Below are 16,342 nucleotides of genomic sequence, written 5' to 3' on the forward strand. Positions count from 1 at the left end.
TATCATTGATGGTTTCCCTCCCTCTCTCTGTCTTCTTCCTCTTTGGCGTTTGGTTTCACAGTAAACTCTTCCTACTGAGCTTATTTTCCTTCCAGGCTTGGAAAATGCCATATGGGTAAAAAGCACCAAAATAAGCCCATTAATAACAGGACCTAATCCATTCCAGTCGTTCCTGTCTCTCGGAGCGGTGCGGTGGTGGTGGGGGGGGTTGCCAGCTCGGCCGGAGGGACCCGGTGCGTCCCCCTGGTGCCGCCAAACACGCAGAGTCTTCTGGCACAAACCGGAGGAAAAAATCCGCCGCCTCAAGAGCCGCTCGCAACTAACCGGCGCCTCCCCGTTGCCGCCCGCTCGCCCCAGAGTCCTCCCAAATACCGCGGCTGTGTTCACAGCCCTGTCCCGACCGCACCGGTCCAAACTCGTCTCGCCCCACCCCCACACAGAACCCCTACTGTCTACAGAACCAGAGAACGACAGAATAACGGAAACCCCAAAACCCTGCCGGGATCCTACATATCCTATTAGCACATATACACAGTAAACATATATACAGCTCTAGAAATAAATAAGAGAGCACTTAAAAATGATGAGTTTCTTTGATTTTACCAAATTAAAAACCTCTGGAATATAATCAAGAGGAAGATGGATGATCACTTGATTTTTTGCACCAGAAGTACAGCAGCATAAAGTTATCCAAAAGCAGTGTGTAAGACTGGTGGAGGAGAACATGATGCCAAGATGCATGAAAAAAAAAAACTGGGATTAAAATCTATCAGGGTTATTCCACCAAATATTGATTTCTGAACTCTTAAAACTACTTTATGAATATGAACTTGTTTTCTTTGAGTTTTTTTGTTATTTCAACCATTTCTTATTTCATTTTCTGCAGATAAATGTTCTAAATTACGATATTACTATTTGGAATTTGGGATAAATGTTGTCCGTAGATTTTAACACCAAAGCAACCACCACAGACACCATAGCAACTGCTTATCAACACCTTAGCAAACACTTAGCAACACCTTAGCAACCACCCAGCTAAAGTTTCTGCAGGAACTACATTAAGTACAATGTATTTAATTCTTGAAGGGCTGTAGCATTTCACAGGGGGGGATTATTTCTACACGCTAAAATTAGGGGGAAGGGAACAAAGTGAGGAATGGGATTGGGCCCAATTCTTATAAACAACAACAATCACTAACCCAAAGATATCAGAATTAAACTGGGCATGGACCAGACACAAAATACATAAAACTCTGCAGAGGAAAAAGAAGAAGAAGATAAAGCTTAAAATAAAATAAATTAAAAAACCCAAACTCTCAGCAGATTTATCCCATGATCCCAACTCCTGAATCCACTCTGAAACTCTCTAAGACTGGTGTTAGCGTAGCGCTCCCAGTGCGAACACTCTGTCTAAATGTATACACACACACACGCGGTGGTGGCGGTGCAGATATGATATTGGGAGGCTCTCAGGAGGAAATGTTTTAAAGTGCTGCTGTAGTTCTCTGATCTGGAATCGGGCTGTTGTGCATTACGAGCGCTCAGCCTGGTGCCACCACCATCTGGCCTTCTCAGAGTTCCTCCTCCGAGCCAACTGAACACACACGGGACCGTGGCCAGGCCCCGGTTACCACTGCACATTTTATTCCATCATTAGAAACTGGGTATTATCGTATTAGTCCTGGAATGTTCCTTTTCATGAGAACAGAGCATCCAGCAGAAACACGGACAGAGACCGGCGGGGAGACGCTAACCCAAAGCAGGATCCTCTCCTCCACATATTAACTACATTAAAGCTGAAAATCACCAGAACATCATAACGTCATCCCCCGTGCCCCTGAGTGTCCAGAGACCGGCCTGGCAGCTATCAACCCGATTAAATATGACAATCATACCGGCTAGACGTGATAGAACACAGAGCCTCCATCAACAGCAGACCAACACTCTGTCCAACTGTGACCAACCCTACACACAATCACACTGTGAATTCACACTGATACAGTATTAGAGTCATTTACACTTTCCTGTTCCACCTTAAATGGTCTAACAGACAGCAGGGGTGTTGCAGCATTTAAGGCGGAACAGAAAAATAAAGAAAATAAAAGCTAATCAAGCTAATTAAAGTTAATTTCAGCTTACCATCACAGAGTTAAGAGTTGAGAATTAAAAAATGGACAATAATTAAATCATTTCTGCTCCATCTCCCCCTTTTCTGAAGATATACGATAAAATACACCCTTAAGTTAACTATTAAAGTTAATCTTTAAGCTTTAGATTACCGAATTTTAGCGCTTCTGATGACGTATCGTAGATGTATGAACGGTTTCCCAATTCTTAGTGGGAAAATTTCACCCCTTACTCTTCTAACTCAGTTCTAAGAGGAAGGGTTAAACTGGAATAGAACGGGGTAAGGGGTAAGTGGTAAAGCCAAGGGGTAAAATATGATTGGGCTTTAATTTTAGTAGAAACAATAAATAGATGTTTAGATTTTTGTAAATGAACAAAAAAGTTCTGGCTTTTCAAACTCCTGCTTATTTACACTAAATAAGTTTAAAAAGCCATTTACTGTATAAACACAAATCCAAAGCAGTTCACAAACTTCACTATCTCAGAACTTCCCCCTTCACTATTATATTTACGTGCAGAAACGTTGCGTTACTGTAGCTGTGATCCTCAGAAGACGAGTTAAGAGAAGGGCTCTCTGCCACTTAGCGCTAGTTTATGAGGAACATAAGGCTATTCATTATGCACAGCGCTGCTATGAGAAGAATGCTTCTCCAGAGACTAATGTCGGCTAGACCACACACACATCTGCGTTTCATCTGCTCCACACACACAATGCTTTTCTACATTACGGCCTATTCTTTCTCACAGCAAACATTAGCTTATTAGCCTATTAGCGTCTCATTTTGTACAAGCAAACAGTCCTCCGAGTACACAAACCGAATTACGCTTTGAATTACGCCACTTAAGTTCTATAGGCCGGCCTCGCACGAGGACGCCGGGCCAGAGCGAAGAAGAAGAAGAAGAAGAAGAAGAAGAATGTAGAAAATGGATGTTGACTCAAAGTGCTTAAAGGATTGAGTGTATATGAGAAAGCGATGGCGTGAGGGGGTGTCGCTGAAACAACCGACAAAGACAAGTTATCTTCTGGAGGCCACTCGAAAAGCGTGCCATAAAAAACACACAGCAAACGAGCGACAAATCATTTTTTAGGATAGGATGAACGTGCCGTCCTCGCTCTGTTGAACTTGGCAGGAACGGGGTACAGAAATCGGAGTGAACCCCGGCCAAAATCAGTCTGTGTGTGTTTCCTTTAGCGGCGCTAAAACAACGGCAGGATTCATTTAGAGGCAGTTTTAGCCGAGAGAAGTGGAGGCAGCAGGTGAGCGAGTCACCGTATCCTCCAGATGAACCTCCTTTAGCCTGAACTCAAACCCAGATCACCACAGACGTGAGAGTTGATCTTAAAACCTCAAAAACGCCTCATTAAACCGGGTCATTTATTTACTCAGCGATGCCTGAGGCGAGTAACAGTTTTACCTCTTTAACTGTGTGAAACTCAAGCATTTACTGCATCCCCCCCTAAAACACCTCCATCTTCACACAGTCAAAAACAACCACTGCAGTTTAGAGAAAAGGAAAAGTGTACTAAAGAGCATTAAAAGTACGTTCAAATTAGATCAAGAACACTCGATCATTCGCTCCTTTTGCTGATTGGCTCTTTTTGCTAAAGGGTGGGACTTTATCCTAACTTGATTAGTTTTATGAGGAATCCCATTCATCGTTTACGTCTGATGAAATATATATCGTCACTGTCCAATGAAAAACATGCATCTCCAAAACAGCAACTTTACAGGAGAGAGAAAAAAACCTTTTGATTTCAATGTAACTTTCAATGGAAGTCAATATAAAAAGAGTTTATTTCAGGTCATTTTGAGATGTTTCTATTGGTCCGTTCATCCCCTCACATTGTGCCATGTTTTTGTGTTCCAATAATGGAGTAACTAAAAATTAACAAAAATAGAGATACTTTCTCATCTTTTTTCATCAGAATTAAAAATATCACAATGTATTTTTTCACAGTATCGTGCAGCCGTGTATCCCGCCGCTCTGAGTGTCTGAAGGAAGTGTGAAGTGTTTTCAGTGTGAGGAGGAGAGATCAGGGAAGTTGAGGGAAAGTAAAGGTGGAACAGACGCTAAATTGAGCCTCTTTGCAGCAAAGCGCAGCTCTGAGCACGATTTCCATCAGAAACGCACAGGAGGACTAAAGCTGGAAGTGTGTCCTCTCTACCTGCGGCGTGTGTCGTCGGGGAGTGTGTGTGTGTGTGTGTGCGGGGATGAAGCGGCGGTTCGGGCCGTTGATCAGGGAGTAATCTGACAGAGCAAACAGACGCTAATCCCCCGGGGTGTGTTTCACAGAGATAGCACCGCCGCTAAACTTCAGCAGAGAAACGCTTCTTTAAAGGAGCTTCTTCAGACCGAACGCCACTCCTCCACCTCCTCAAGACTTGCCGCCGCAAAACTCACGCTCTTCTGAGCAACTTTACTCAGAGCACTCACTCCTCAATCTCTCAGTGACTCAACTTTATGGACGGGGAGGATTTAGCTAATCCTGCAGGTTTGTCTTTCAGCAGAAACCAGTGAGTCTGTTTCCAGCTGAAGCTTCCAGAAGAAGAAATGATATTCTCTATTTAAAGGAGGAGTAGAGCTGCTGCAGTCAGCATCTGTCTTTTATACATATAGCGGCAAAATATCAATATTGTGACATAATAACGGATCAATATGTGAATCAAATACGTATATCATCGCTGTGCAATGAAGAACACTTCTCCAAAACAGCAACTTTCAATGGAAGTCAATGAAAAAGAGTTTATTTCAGGTCATTTTGAAGAGTTCATCAATACATTTTGGCACAGTGTAAGAGACAGTTCATCTGTTCAAATTATATAGTAAATTAAAAATCAACAAGAATAGAGATAAGTGTTTTTCATAGGACAGCGAATATATTTATTTTAATATAGGTGCTCTGAACTCCATAAACTAAGCCCCGCCCCCCAATTAGACTTACAAAAGTTATTGCTTTATTACTTCACGTGTTGTGGTAACCAGTGAAGACTATTGGTTGTTAAATTAAATCAATAATTACACCAATAAATCAATAATTCCAGTTTTTTTTTATTATTTAGGAGTATTTTATCCTCTTCAGTAAAACAGATGCTGTGAAGGTAACGTATCGTAGCTGCCTGAGCCCCGAGAGAGCACAACTGGCATTACTTGCTTTCTCTGGGTACAGTACAGTAGATGGCGCTCTTTTGCTCTTTCCCCTCAACACTCATAACTAGGGTGATGTGGATCAGCACAAGGCTGCGTCTGTGAGCTGATGTATCAGAACTGAGTCGCTTTCCTCTGAGCGTTAGCATTGTGATGCTACTCGGCAATGCTACAGCATCAGCAGCAGATAAAAAAAAGAGGCGGGGTCTGACTTCACATGTGTCGGAGGAGGCGTGTGCTGGTCTTCTTAACCTTTCTGGTGTTGGAGCTTCACTATTGATAGGGGGAGGAGTCAGTCCTAATGAGTGGGTTGGGTAATTGGGAATAGTAATAGTTTTAGTAATAATATATAATAATATAAATAATACTGCTTTGTAGTAAAATGTTAAAATGTTAAAGCAGTTGTTTGGTTCTTAAGCTGCTGTTGTTGTTGTTGTGGATCTTCAGTGATGCTCTATTCTATAAGTGATCCTGTATTTCAGGAAAAAGCCTCTTTTTCAGGCGTCTCTCCGTGAGGAACGCAGTAACGGGAGATACGAGGTTGCGTGTCACTCCAGCTGAGAGTCCGCCATTACTGATAAAACCGGCTCTCATCCTCTCTGCCTCCTTCACTTCCTGCTTAATCTTTAATAAGGGGGAGGAGGACATCAAACCTCACGCTGGAGAGACGTTTTCTTATTTTTGGAATCCGGTTCCTCTGGTTGAGAAGAGCAGAGAGCCGACGCTCGTCTTTCAGCTCCATCAGAGAGAAACCTGCGAGTCCTGCTGATCCTGACGAGTTTCAGATCCTCCTAAACGCTGTTTTATTCTGGGTCAAATTTACCCGTTTTAAAGTTTGAAGATCTAGAAAAAATAGTTAAAAGTATTTTTTCAGTATGAAACTTCCCTTAATTAACTTTCCTTAATTTGTGTATTTATCAACATATAATACGAAGATGGATCATCTCACATATTTGCAAGAACTAAAACTAAAACTTAATTGCAATGTTATGTTTTAATATTATGTAAAATATTTTACATATAGTTTTATAGGTTGGTCTTTTAAAAGTAATAAAGTAGTGAAACATTAAAAAATGTTTGAAAGTTTGTATTTTTTAAAAACGAGTGAATTATCCTAATTGAAGCATTACCTGTTAGAGGTAAGGAACACCATTACACTATATATTGATAGAATTATTAGTAATGGAGTTAGTAATGAAATATTCAGTCTGTCTGTTAGGATTTATTTGGTTTTAGACTTTTTTCTTTTGGATAATTAAACATGCAGTTTATTAAAGATAGTGAGAGATTCTCCTGATCTGGTAGTGGAAGGTAGTTAGTTAGAGGTGTTAGGAGAGTAAGAGCTCTTTGAAGAGCTCTGTCTTCAGGAGTTTATTAAAGATAGTGAGAGATTCTCCTGATCTGGTAGTAGAAGGTAGTTAGTTAGAGGTGTTAGGAGAGTAAGTGCTCTTTGAAGAGCTCTGTCTTCAGGAGTTTATTAAAGATAGTGAGAGATTCTCCTGATCTGGTAGTAGAAGGTAGTTAGTTAGAGGTGTTAGGAGAGTAGGTGCTCTTTGAAGAGCTCTGTCTTCAGGAGTTTATTAAAGATAGTGAGAGATTCTCCTGATCTGGTAGTAGAAGGTAGTTAGTTAGAGGTGTTAGGAGAGTAAGAGCTCTTTGAGAAGCTCGGTCTTTAGGAGGATCTTATTTAATGTATTGAGGGACTCTAGTAGTGTAATGCTGCTTTAAACAGAGCCTATAGGAAGGCTGTTCTCTCCTCTCATGCTCAGCACATGCCTCTGAATTAAAGTCTGACATATAGCAGAAGAAAATCTCATGAATGATCTTTTGTGGGATCGGATTGCCGGCGAGGAGGAAACCCGAGCCGGTGTCTACCCTTCAGTCCACAGCTAGGGGTCAACAGAGTGAGAACAACTGGATTCATCCTGGATCCACCGTGACCGTATAACACACACGACCCGCCCCCCCCCTCGCTCTGGGAATCTCAGGCCTGCCGTCGAGACGACCCCTCAGACATGCTAAAACCGTCCGAGAACACCCGGCCCTCTCTAACCCGAGCCGTCACCGGCGCTGGACGAATGGCTCCTGCAGCAGGATTGAGTGACGCTGCGGCGCATCCATCATTATCTGCAGTCTGAACGCGAACAGCAGCTGGATCACTCCCTCTGACCCTGATCTCTTCTGCAGAGTCTGAACTCGCCACGCTGCCTCTACTTTACCATCAACCTCAACATCAAACACCGTCCTGCTGTACAAACATCTCCACCGGCCTCCTCCTCGCTGAGCGGCGCTCTCACGCCACTGTACACTCCAACAGAGCTCAACACACAACTCACCAAAACACCAGAACACCAAAACACCAACTCACCAAAACACCAGAACACCAAAACACCAACTCACCAACTCACCAAAACACCAACTCACCAAAACACCAGAACACCAACTCACCAACTCACCAACTCACCAAAACACCAGAACACCAAAACACCAACTCACCAAAACACCAGAACACCAAAACACCAACTCACCAACTCACCAAAACACCAACTCACCAAAACACCAGAACACCAACTCACCAAAACACCAACTCACCAAAACACCAGAACACCAAAACACCAGAACACCAAAACACCAACTCACCAAAACACCAACTCACCAAAACACCAGAACACCAAAACACCAACTCACCAAAACACAAGAACACCAAAACACCAGAACACCAAAACACCAACTCACCAAAACACCAACTCACCAAAACACCAGAACACCAACTCACCAACTCACCAAAACACCAACTCACCAAAACACCAACTCACCAAAACACCAGAACACCAACTCACCAACTCACCAAAACACCAACTCACCAAAACACCAGAACACCAACTCACCAACTCACCAAAACACCAACTCACCAAAACACCAACTCACCAAAACACCAACTCACCAAAACACCAACTCACCAACTCACCAAAACACCAACTCACCAAAACACCAACTCACCAAAACACCAACTCACCAAAACACCAGAACACCAAAACACCAACTCACCAAAACACCAGAACACCAAAACTACTGTCTGTTTTGTCAAATCACCAATAATATTGTTGTTTTAAAAGTTATCCTAAAATATTATATGTGATGTTATTTTAGAGCCATATCACCTAATCCAGTACAATATCTTACTGTAAACATGAATTCATTCATTTGCGCATAAACAACATATAATTAATCTCTGCATTTTAGTTGAACAATAACAAAATAATATATATATATATATATACTGTATATATATATGTGAAGTTATTTACATATAAATAAAGTTTTTTATTTGTTTTGTTTGTATTTTAGCTGTAGGAGCTGCAGATTAAGGTGGAAGAAGCTGCTCTGATGGTAAATGGAGGGAAATACAGGCAGGGAAAAAAGAGCAGGAGGAGAAAAAAGAGCAGGAAACAGATGGAGAACTGAAATCTCCATCACTGCTCAGAAACAGGGAATAAAAGTGTAGCAGGTCTCTCCGGGGGCACGGCTCCAGTGATCCTGATGCTCCACTAACGCTGAGGAATCTGAGGGTCTGACCGCTAAACCCCGCCCCCTAATCACCATATCCAACCCCGACCGTAAATCCCAACACTTCCACTCATCACAGACCTTTATCAAATCATATCACATATAAATATTAAACACCTTTCAATAAAATAAAAGTTTCTTTCAGTTAAAATGTTTCCAGGAGGTTCTTTAAATCTCCTGCAGATAAAAGATTTACTGAACTGAATAACCTCCAATAGTTCCTCACAGATCCCGTAACTTTAACACTGTATAGAGTTTTAATCATTTAAACATTAATAGTTCCAGCAGTTCAGATCTGATCAGAAATAAATAAATTTGTTTGTATATAAAACCAGAGTTTTCTTGATCCGATACAGAGCCAGAGAGATTTACAGTATTCCTCAACTGATTAGCTCTGATTAGCTAGTTAGCTTCTGCTCCTTCTCTGATTTAAGCAGAGTGAAACGGTGGAGAACAGAGAGAAATGATGGGGAACGAATAGTTTTTAAAAAGCTGTTTGTGGGCGGAAGCATGTGGGCGTCTCACTTTCCACTCAATTAACTTAAATAGCTTTTCAAATGGATATAGAATAGAAATAATCTTTAAAATAACAAAACCAAATAAATACAGATTAAATAAACAGAATAAAAGAATAATGAGAAGCTTAAAGAGGGAATACACACACACACACACACACACACACATACGCACACACACACATGAAGAAAAGGACATGCTTTACTGTGTAAATAAACAGTATATCTAAATGTGTGGAATAAATGGTTCAGGATTTATCTGGCGAGGCTTTTCCAGCACTTTTTTAATGGAGGCTGAAATATCTGGATGATGCAATATAGGCTACAGAGTATGATAGATAAATGACTTAAGGTAAAGTCATAATCAGGAAAGCACTGAATATTTGGCAACGAATAATATCCCTCTCATGCATGAATTATAATAAACTCAGTCAGGATTTTTTTTCTAAGTGTTTTTATACATCCTTAGGGATGTAAAACAAGGTTTGAAAAAAATATATATTCTATCTTTATTCGATAAAGAAATATTTATCTGTCCACTCAAGTGTACTTCATGCATTTTTTGTTGTAAAAAAACACACAAATGTAATTCAGTTATACAGTTGTAATATGGTATTCTGTTGGAATAGTGGAACTGAGGAGGATATTGTGACACAAGAAAATGTCTCTGAACCGTAGAACCTTATAGAATCTTGATTGTGACTGGTATTATCATACTGTATTCTTGTCAAGTCTCTGAACTGTTAAGTGAGCATATTCTCTTATAGTATTTTATAGCATGTATCATATTTCCTGTCAAATCATGCTTGTTGCTAATTTCTGAGACTATTTTCTATGATGGTTGCCAAAGCATACAGGGCACAAAGCTACAAGACACTGCATGCAGATGTACTTGGTTCTTCGTGTGCTGGCATTTTATACTTTCTTGAGCTGGGGCCAGTGGTTTCCAGGGGCATACTGGATATTGGGGTGCCCTTAGTTTCAACAGCCTCATCTCCTTCATCTCCGTTCCTCAGCCTCAACTCCCTCAGTAACATTTCCAGACTCACCTTCACTATCACTGCTTGACCCTACTTCTCTGCTTGCAACTGTCTGTACTGGCAGACATTCCTCAATTAAAGAAGTTGATTTACAGCCAAAACATTAAACAATATGAATTATTTTAAAAACAACACTGGAAGTAATTGACATTGCATAAAAGTTGAAAAATAGCTAATGATGCATGATGTACAATTAAGTGGACAGATGATTAATCTACAATTCCCTCAAATATAAAATCAAAATTTCGAAAATCTTTACATAATATGTCACCTTAGATGTTACTTGATGTAATTATATATTTTTTTACCTGCAGTGATATAATTTTATAAAAGGTAGAAACAAAAATAGTCAAGGTGTTTGGTGGTTTTCCCTGTCTGTCGGCCATCTTGATTTCATTGACTTCTTTTTCCCATTACAATGACCAACCAATGGGATTTTTTTGTATAGGATGATGCAATAGCTTCCACTACAGTGGACTATATGCAGCAGTGCCCAAAATTGCAAGCATATTTAAAGAAAAAAAAAATTTAAACAGCTGTACACTGTAGTGACCTCTATGCATGAAAGGGATATTTAACCAAAAATTGCAAAAGAAATCACTACTGAAAAACTTTCCAAAAAAATTAATTCATACCAAACTATGACTAATTTATTTAGTTATAAGTTATATTAGAGTGTTTGCTCTACAATTTATTTCAGCAGGAGTCGCACTTTACTAGATTCCAAGACATAAAACAGAGACAAAAAGACAGATCAGAGATAGCATCAATCTAAAAACAGCCACAGAGTCTGTGGCTTCAGTCTGTCATCAGCTCAGCAAGTGAGTAATCCAGCTCAGAAAAACAGTCAGCTAGCTAACACCCCGCGCTGCTCCAGACGAAAAACGTGTGAAAAACAGAACCTAAACACCCTGCATGTATAAAATGTCACTCACAGTGGAGCAGGGCGTCGAGTGCTGGATTTAAAGTGTTTTCTTTTTATTTCTGATCTGTTTTTATTCCTCTTTTGGAGCTGAGCGGTGAGACAGGTGTGTTTATGGAGGCTCTGGGCGCTCCGGTTCCCACTAAACCCTTATTTGCAGGGTCTGGGCCGGGAGAGGATGATGGAGGGATGTTTGTTTTGCTTTATGTCGTGTCGTTCTGAGGCTCGTGGGACTGTGGGCCAATTAGAGCCTTCATTAAACACAGAGACGCCGTGGGAAACAGCAGCGGTTTCTGCATGACGCTGATTTCTGCACTTAATCCTTTTCTATACGGAAAACGACTGCAAACCTGCGAAACTGTGGGACCTGAGGGACTCTACTGCACTCGTCTTCCTCCAGAACCTCATCCCTTCTTCTTCCTCAGTCTGACTGACAGACGGGATTTAGTACGGGTTCAGGAAATGTTCGATTCAGACAGCGAAGAGATTCTGAATCGGTTCACAAATTACAAAAAAATGATTTTATAGATGTAATCTAGAACTGAGAATGAAATGATTACTATCAGATATCGGAGATCTTCAGCTACTTCCACTCAAACATCTAAATCTCTGCCTCTGTCTGACGTCTCAGAAACTCCACAGTTGGTTTCCCGTCATAATTACGTTCTCAGTTCTAGCTAACATCTATAAAAGCATTTATTTTTGTCATTCGTGAATCGATTCAGTATCATCTACAACCGAATAGAGAGACATCTAAGAATCAAAAAAGTTCCCACACCCCCAGTAAATCTCATCTAAAGCCCTTTTTTAAATACTGGAGACCCTTTTTTTGCTATTGACATTTATTTATTTATTTATGTATTTATTTTTGCCCCAACTTTTTTGGAATTAGCATTACAGCACACTTTGTTTTATTTATTTATTTTTATTCAGGCAGTTGTCCAAAAAGTGGAAAAAATATCTATGAAAACTAATCCCCAGTTATGATCCTAATTGATTCTGTTCCACACTCTGCAGATTACAGTTCATAAACACGTCCTACACGTGATTTTAGATTAAACCATAGTTTTAAACAAACACTACAAACAGACATGTGCTCCAGGTTTCCTGGTGAAACCTCTAAAGCCTGGGATTCAGGAAGTATCTGCAGAATCTTCAGTGGTGATTTTATAGTTTATTACTTTGTTTTCTCAGAACCGCACAGTTAAAAGAGGAACCCAGTCATTTTGGCAGGCTGGAGCTTCTCTCTGGGCGGCGCGTCGCTGTAAATTTAACCTGTCATCTCTGTGCTCACGGCATCAGAGCAGCACGTCAGAAACCGACTGCTACAGTTTATATTCCACTCGACCAGCCGAGCAGCACTGAGATCAGATACCCACAGCAAAACGTCTAAAGATAAAATTTACACAGCAAATATATATAGCTGATGTTGGAGCTCAGAGCCACGACTAAAACATGATATTCACTGTGCCTCACTGTGTTTTACTGTGCTTTACTGTGCTTCACTGTGCGTCACTGCGCTTTACAGTACTTTACTGTGCGTCACTGCACTTCATTGTGCTTTTTTACTGTGCTTTACTGTGCGTCATTGTGCATCACTGTGCTTTGCTGTGTTTCACTGTGCTTTTCTACTGTGCGTCACTGTGCTATACTGTGCTTTACTGTGCTTTACTGTACTTTACTGTGCTTCACTGTGAGTAAGTCACTGTGCTATACTGTGCTTTACTGTGCTTTACTGTACTTTACTGTGCTTCACTGTGAGTAAGTCACTGTGCTATACTGTGCTTTACTGTACTTTACTGTGCTTCACTGTGAGTAAGTCACTGTGCTATACTGTGCTTTACTGTACTTTACTGCACTTTACTGTGCTTCACTGTGAGTAAGTCACTGTGCTATACTGTGCTTTACTGTACTTTACTGTGCTTCACTGTGAGTAAGTCACTGTGCTTCATTGTGAGTCACGTTGCTTTACTGTGCTTCACTGTGCTTTGCTGTGCTCTGCTGTCCTTAACTGTGTTCAGGGCTGCTTCCATTTCAGATAGACAGCATAATGTGAACAAGACCTCTTGTGTCTCCAGAGGTTCCTCGTCTCCTGCAGCTCTAAACGGAATCCGATCTGTCCTGGTTTTTAAAGGGACGTCTCCGCTGTGAGACGACGCCGAGGCTCGTTTGTTTCTCCGGAGAGAAAGAGGCGCTGCTTTAAAAAAAAACACAGCGAGCGCATTCGTCTGCTGTCAATATTTTGAGAGATTTCTCGTCAGAGTGCAATTACTCGTCGAGCGCGCTGCCAGGGATTTAATTGATACGTGCGTAATTGCACGCTTTGTCACGGGGAGGTGTTTCTTTCATCACCACGCGGCCTCCGAACAATCCGGCGGAGTAAGAGGATCCGCCGGCATCTCAGAGCCGACACATCTTTCACAAATCAATTCATTACACCCTAACTCTCCCTAACTCTCTCTAACTCTCCACAGAGGGGAAAGCGGGAAAAGCACCCTTTCATAAATCAATCCGCCCCCCCAACCGCCGGCAGTTAAAAGGCACTGACCGCAGTTATGGTTCTGACATGGTCTCACGCAGCGCTATCAGCTTACTGCTGCCACAAAGATAAATAGGCAGATGAATTGATGGCAGGCCTCGATCAAAACCGCTCTCCAACAATAGAGCCGACCGCAGGTCCTGCACGCCCCCCCCTCCCCCATGTTTAACGCTTTTATTTACTTTGCTCCTCATTTTTCTGCAGTAAACTCGCGTTTCTCACCGTCGCCGGACTTGGACGTATCGGATATCCGTGCAAACACTCGCACGCCACCACGCACCTCCCGGATCATACATCACGCTCCCGGCGGCCCGATCACCGCGAGAGTGTGATCAGCGAGGACAGAGCCGCCCGGAAAACAGACGACAAAACACGTCTTAGAGGAGGAGCTGAAGCTGATGGATGAAGAGGAAACGTTTTACAGATACAGGGTTTATACAGACAACGGGACTGTCAGAGTAAACACTGATTTTATCTCTGTTAAAACTGAAGAAGATGATCTGAATCAGAAATAAAGCTTTATTGCACCGGGAGTTTAGATAGAGGTACCATCTCTAGTAGAACAGATGATACACTACAAAACAGATCTTTAACTTCCCAGGAGACACGGTGGTTTAGTGGTATTGGGCCATGTTCTCCCCGTGTCTCCGTGGGTTTCCTTCCACAAACAAGCTCAACATAACCTCATCATCATCATCATCATCATCATTATCCTAAAAGATGAAAAATGTATGTACAAGGCAAATTATGGTTTGCAGCATTATATTTGCATATTGCATATCAGTACTGTAAAGGCAAGTTTTAATTAACCAATTACCCAGTCTCTGTTCACCTGACCTACTGTACTCTCTCTCTCTCTCTCAGACTCCGGCTGCTGATGTAAGAGAAGCAGCACAGTGGCCTACTGTACTCTCTCTCTCTCTCTCTCAGGCTATTAAAGATTACTCTCCACGTCTCGACAGAATTACAGTGAACTAACGGCAGGATAAGGTCTTGAGGCCGAGGTCCTGCATCTCTTCAGTTAAATGAGACCGAAACCCAGATCCCCCACTTTCCACGCATGAACTGATTGATCTCTGATGGACTCTTCTATCTAAATTCTATTAATTGTTATCGCTTTAATCGTTTTTTCTGAATCCGGTTGCACACAAAAGATGCATGGCAGTAAGGAGACCCCAGGGATATTAAAAACCGCGGCACCCAGTAAATTACATGTAGGTCAAAAACAACCAAATGTGTGTAATTATGTGGGCTTTTCAATTTGAAGTAGATTTGGGCCGGGCTCAGGTTTTATCGGCGTGTATTCCTGAGGGGGATTGTGACCGTCCTCATTAACTGTCATTGAGCGAGAGCGGGGCGGAGCATCGGCCCGGCGGCCTGGAGACGAGCGGCGATTACCGGCGCTCAGCCCGGCCGAGGGAGCCGGCGTGGTAATTACAGCGCGTTTATGAAAGAGAGAGTGTGTGAGTAGACAGTGAGGGGGACGGTGGGGTGTGTGTGTGTGTGTTGGGGTTAGTAACACAGGTGGGCGTTTTATTGTGTCGTCTGTGTCAGCGTGGAGCCCGTCTGCAGGCAGCCGTTGCCGTGGGAACAGCGGCGAGCCGAGAGCAGGTTGAATCACAGGTGAGTGAGGAAAAGGAGGCGGGGTGACGGAGGAGCGCTCCAGGAACCATCGATCCACAGAGATCCATGCATCCATTCATTCATCCATCCTTCCATCTTTCTATCCATCCATACCCAGAAAAGGAGCCGGATAAAAAACACCAAACAACCAAACCCGCCAAACCCTGAGGCACCGCCCCCCTTACACACAATACTGCAACAAACAGTATACTACACAAAGGAATGGAGCACCTAAAACACATAAATACATAAATCATATCTGCTTCAGTAGCTTTGTTCCTGTTCTGGAGAAGAGCATCTGCCAAACACAGACAATATAACAGCGAATTAAACGACAAAATGAAAGAAAACAACAACAAAATCACAAAAGAAACAAGATTTCATAAAAACGGTTAAATCTACTGTACTCTCTCTTTCTCTCTCTCTCTCTCTCTCTCTCTCTCAGACTCCGGCTGCTGATGGAGGAGAAGCAGCATGACCTACTGTGTACTCTCTCTCTTTCATGCTATTAAAGATTATTCTCCGCGTCTCAACAGAATTATAGTGAACTAAATGCAGCACACCAATGCATAAATCCCCTAAATAACCCCAACCGTAGAAAAGCGTGTCTGCTGAGCATGCAGGAAGCCACCATCCCAACTCCAAACACACACGAAACAGGCATCTAGTTGAGATTAATCTGTTTGCTTTTTTAATATTGGTTTTGACCGAGTTGTGAACTACATTCGGAGACAAAACACACAAATCTATCAAATCAAATCAAAGCATTTGAACACTTTGCAGAGCTTTTAATTCCTGTAACACGTTAATCTCATCAAAGCACAAAAACACGAGCAGAAAGCAACGTACAGACTGAACTCAC

General features: G+C 41.9%; 1 protein-coding gene across 3 annotated transcripts in view; it reads right to left on the reverse strand.

Moving 5' to 3' along the window:
* The window catches only part of ephb2b (eph receptor B2b), a 153,723-nt gene that overhangs the window by 68,048 nt on the left and 69,333 nt on the right, over positions 1 to 16,342 (reverse strand). The window lies entirely within an intron of this gene.

Source organism: Astyanax mexicanus, chromosome 24, assembly GCF_023375975.1.
Source record: "Astyanax mexicanus isolate ESR-SI-001 chromosome 24, AstMex3_surface, whole genome shotgun sequence".
In the NCBI taxonomy this organism is placed as follows: Eukaryota; Metazoa; Chordata; class Actinopteri; order Characiformes; family Acestrorhamphidae; genus Astyanax; species Astyanax mexicanus.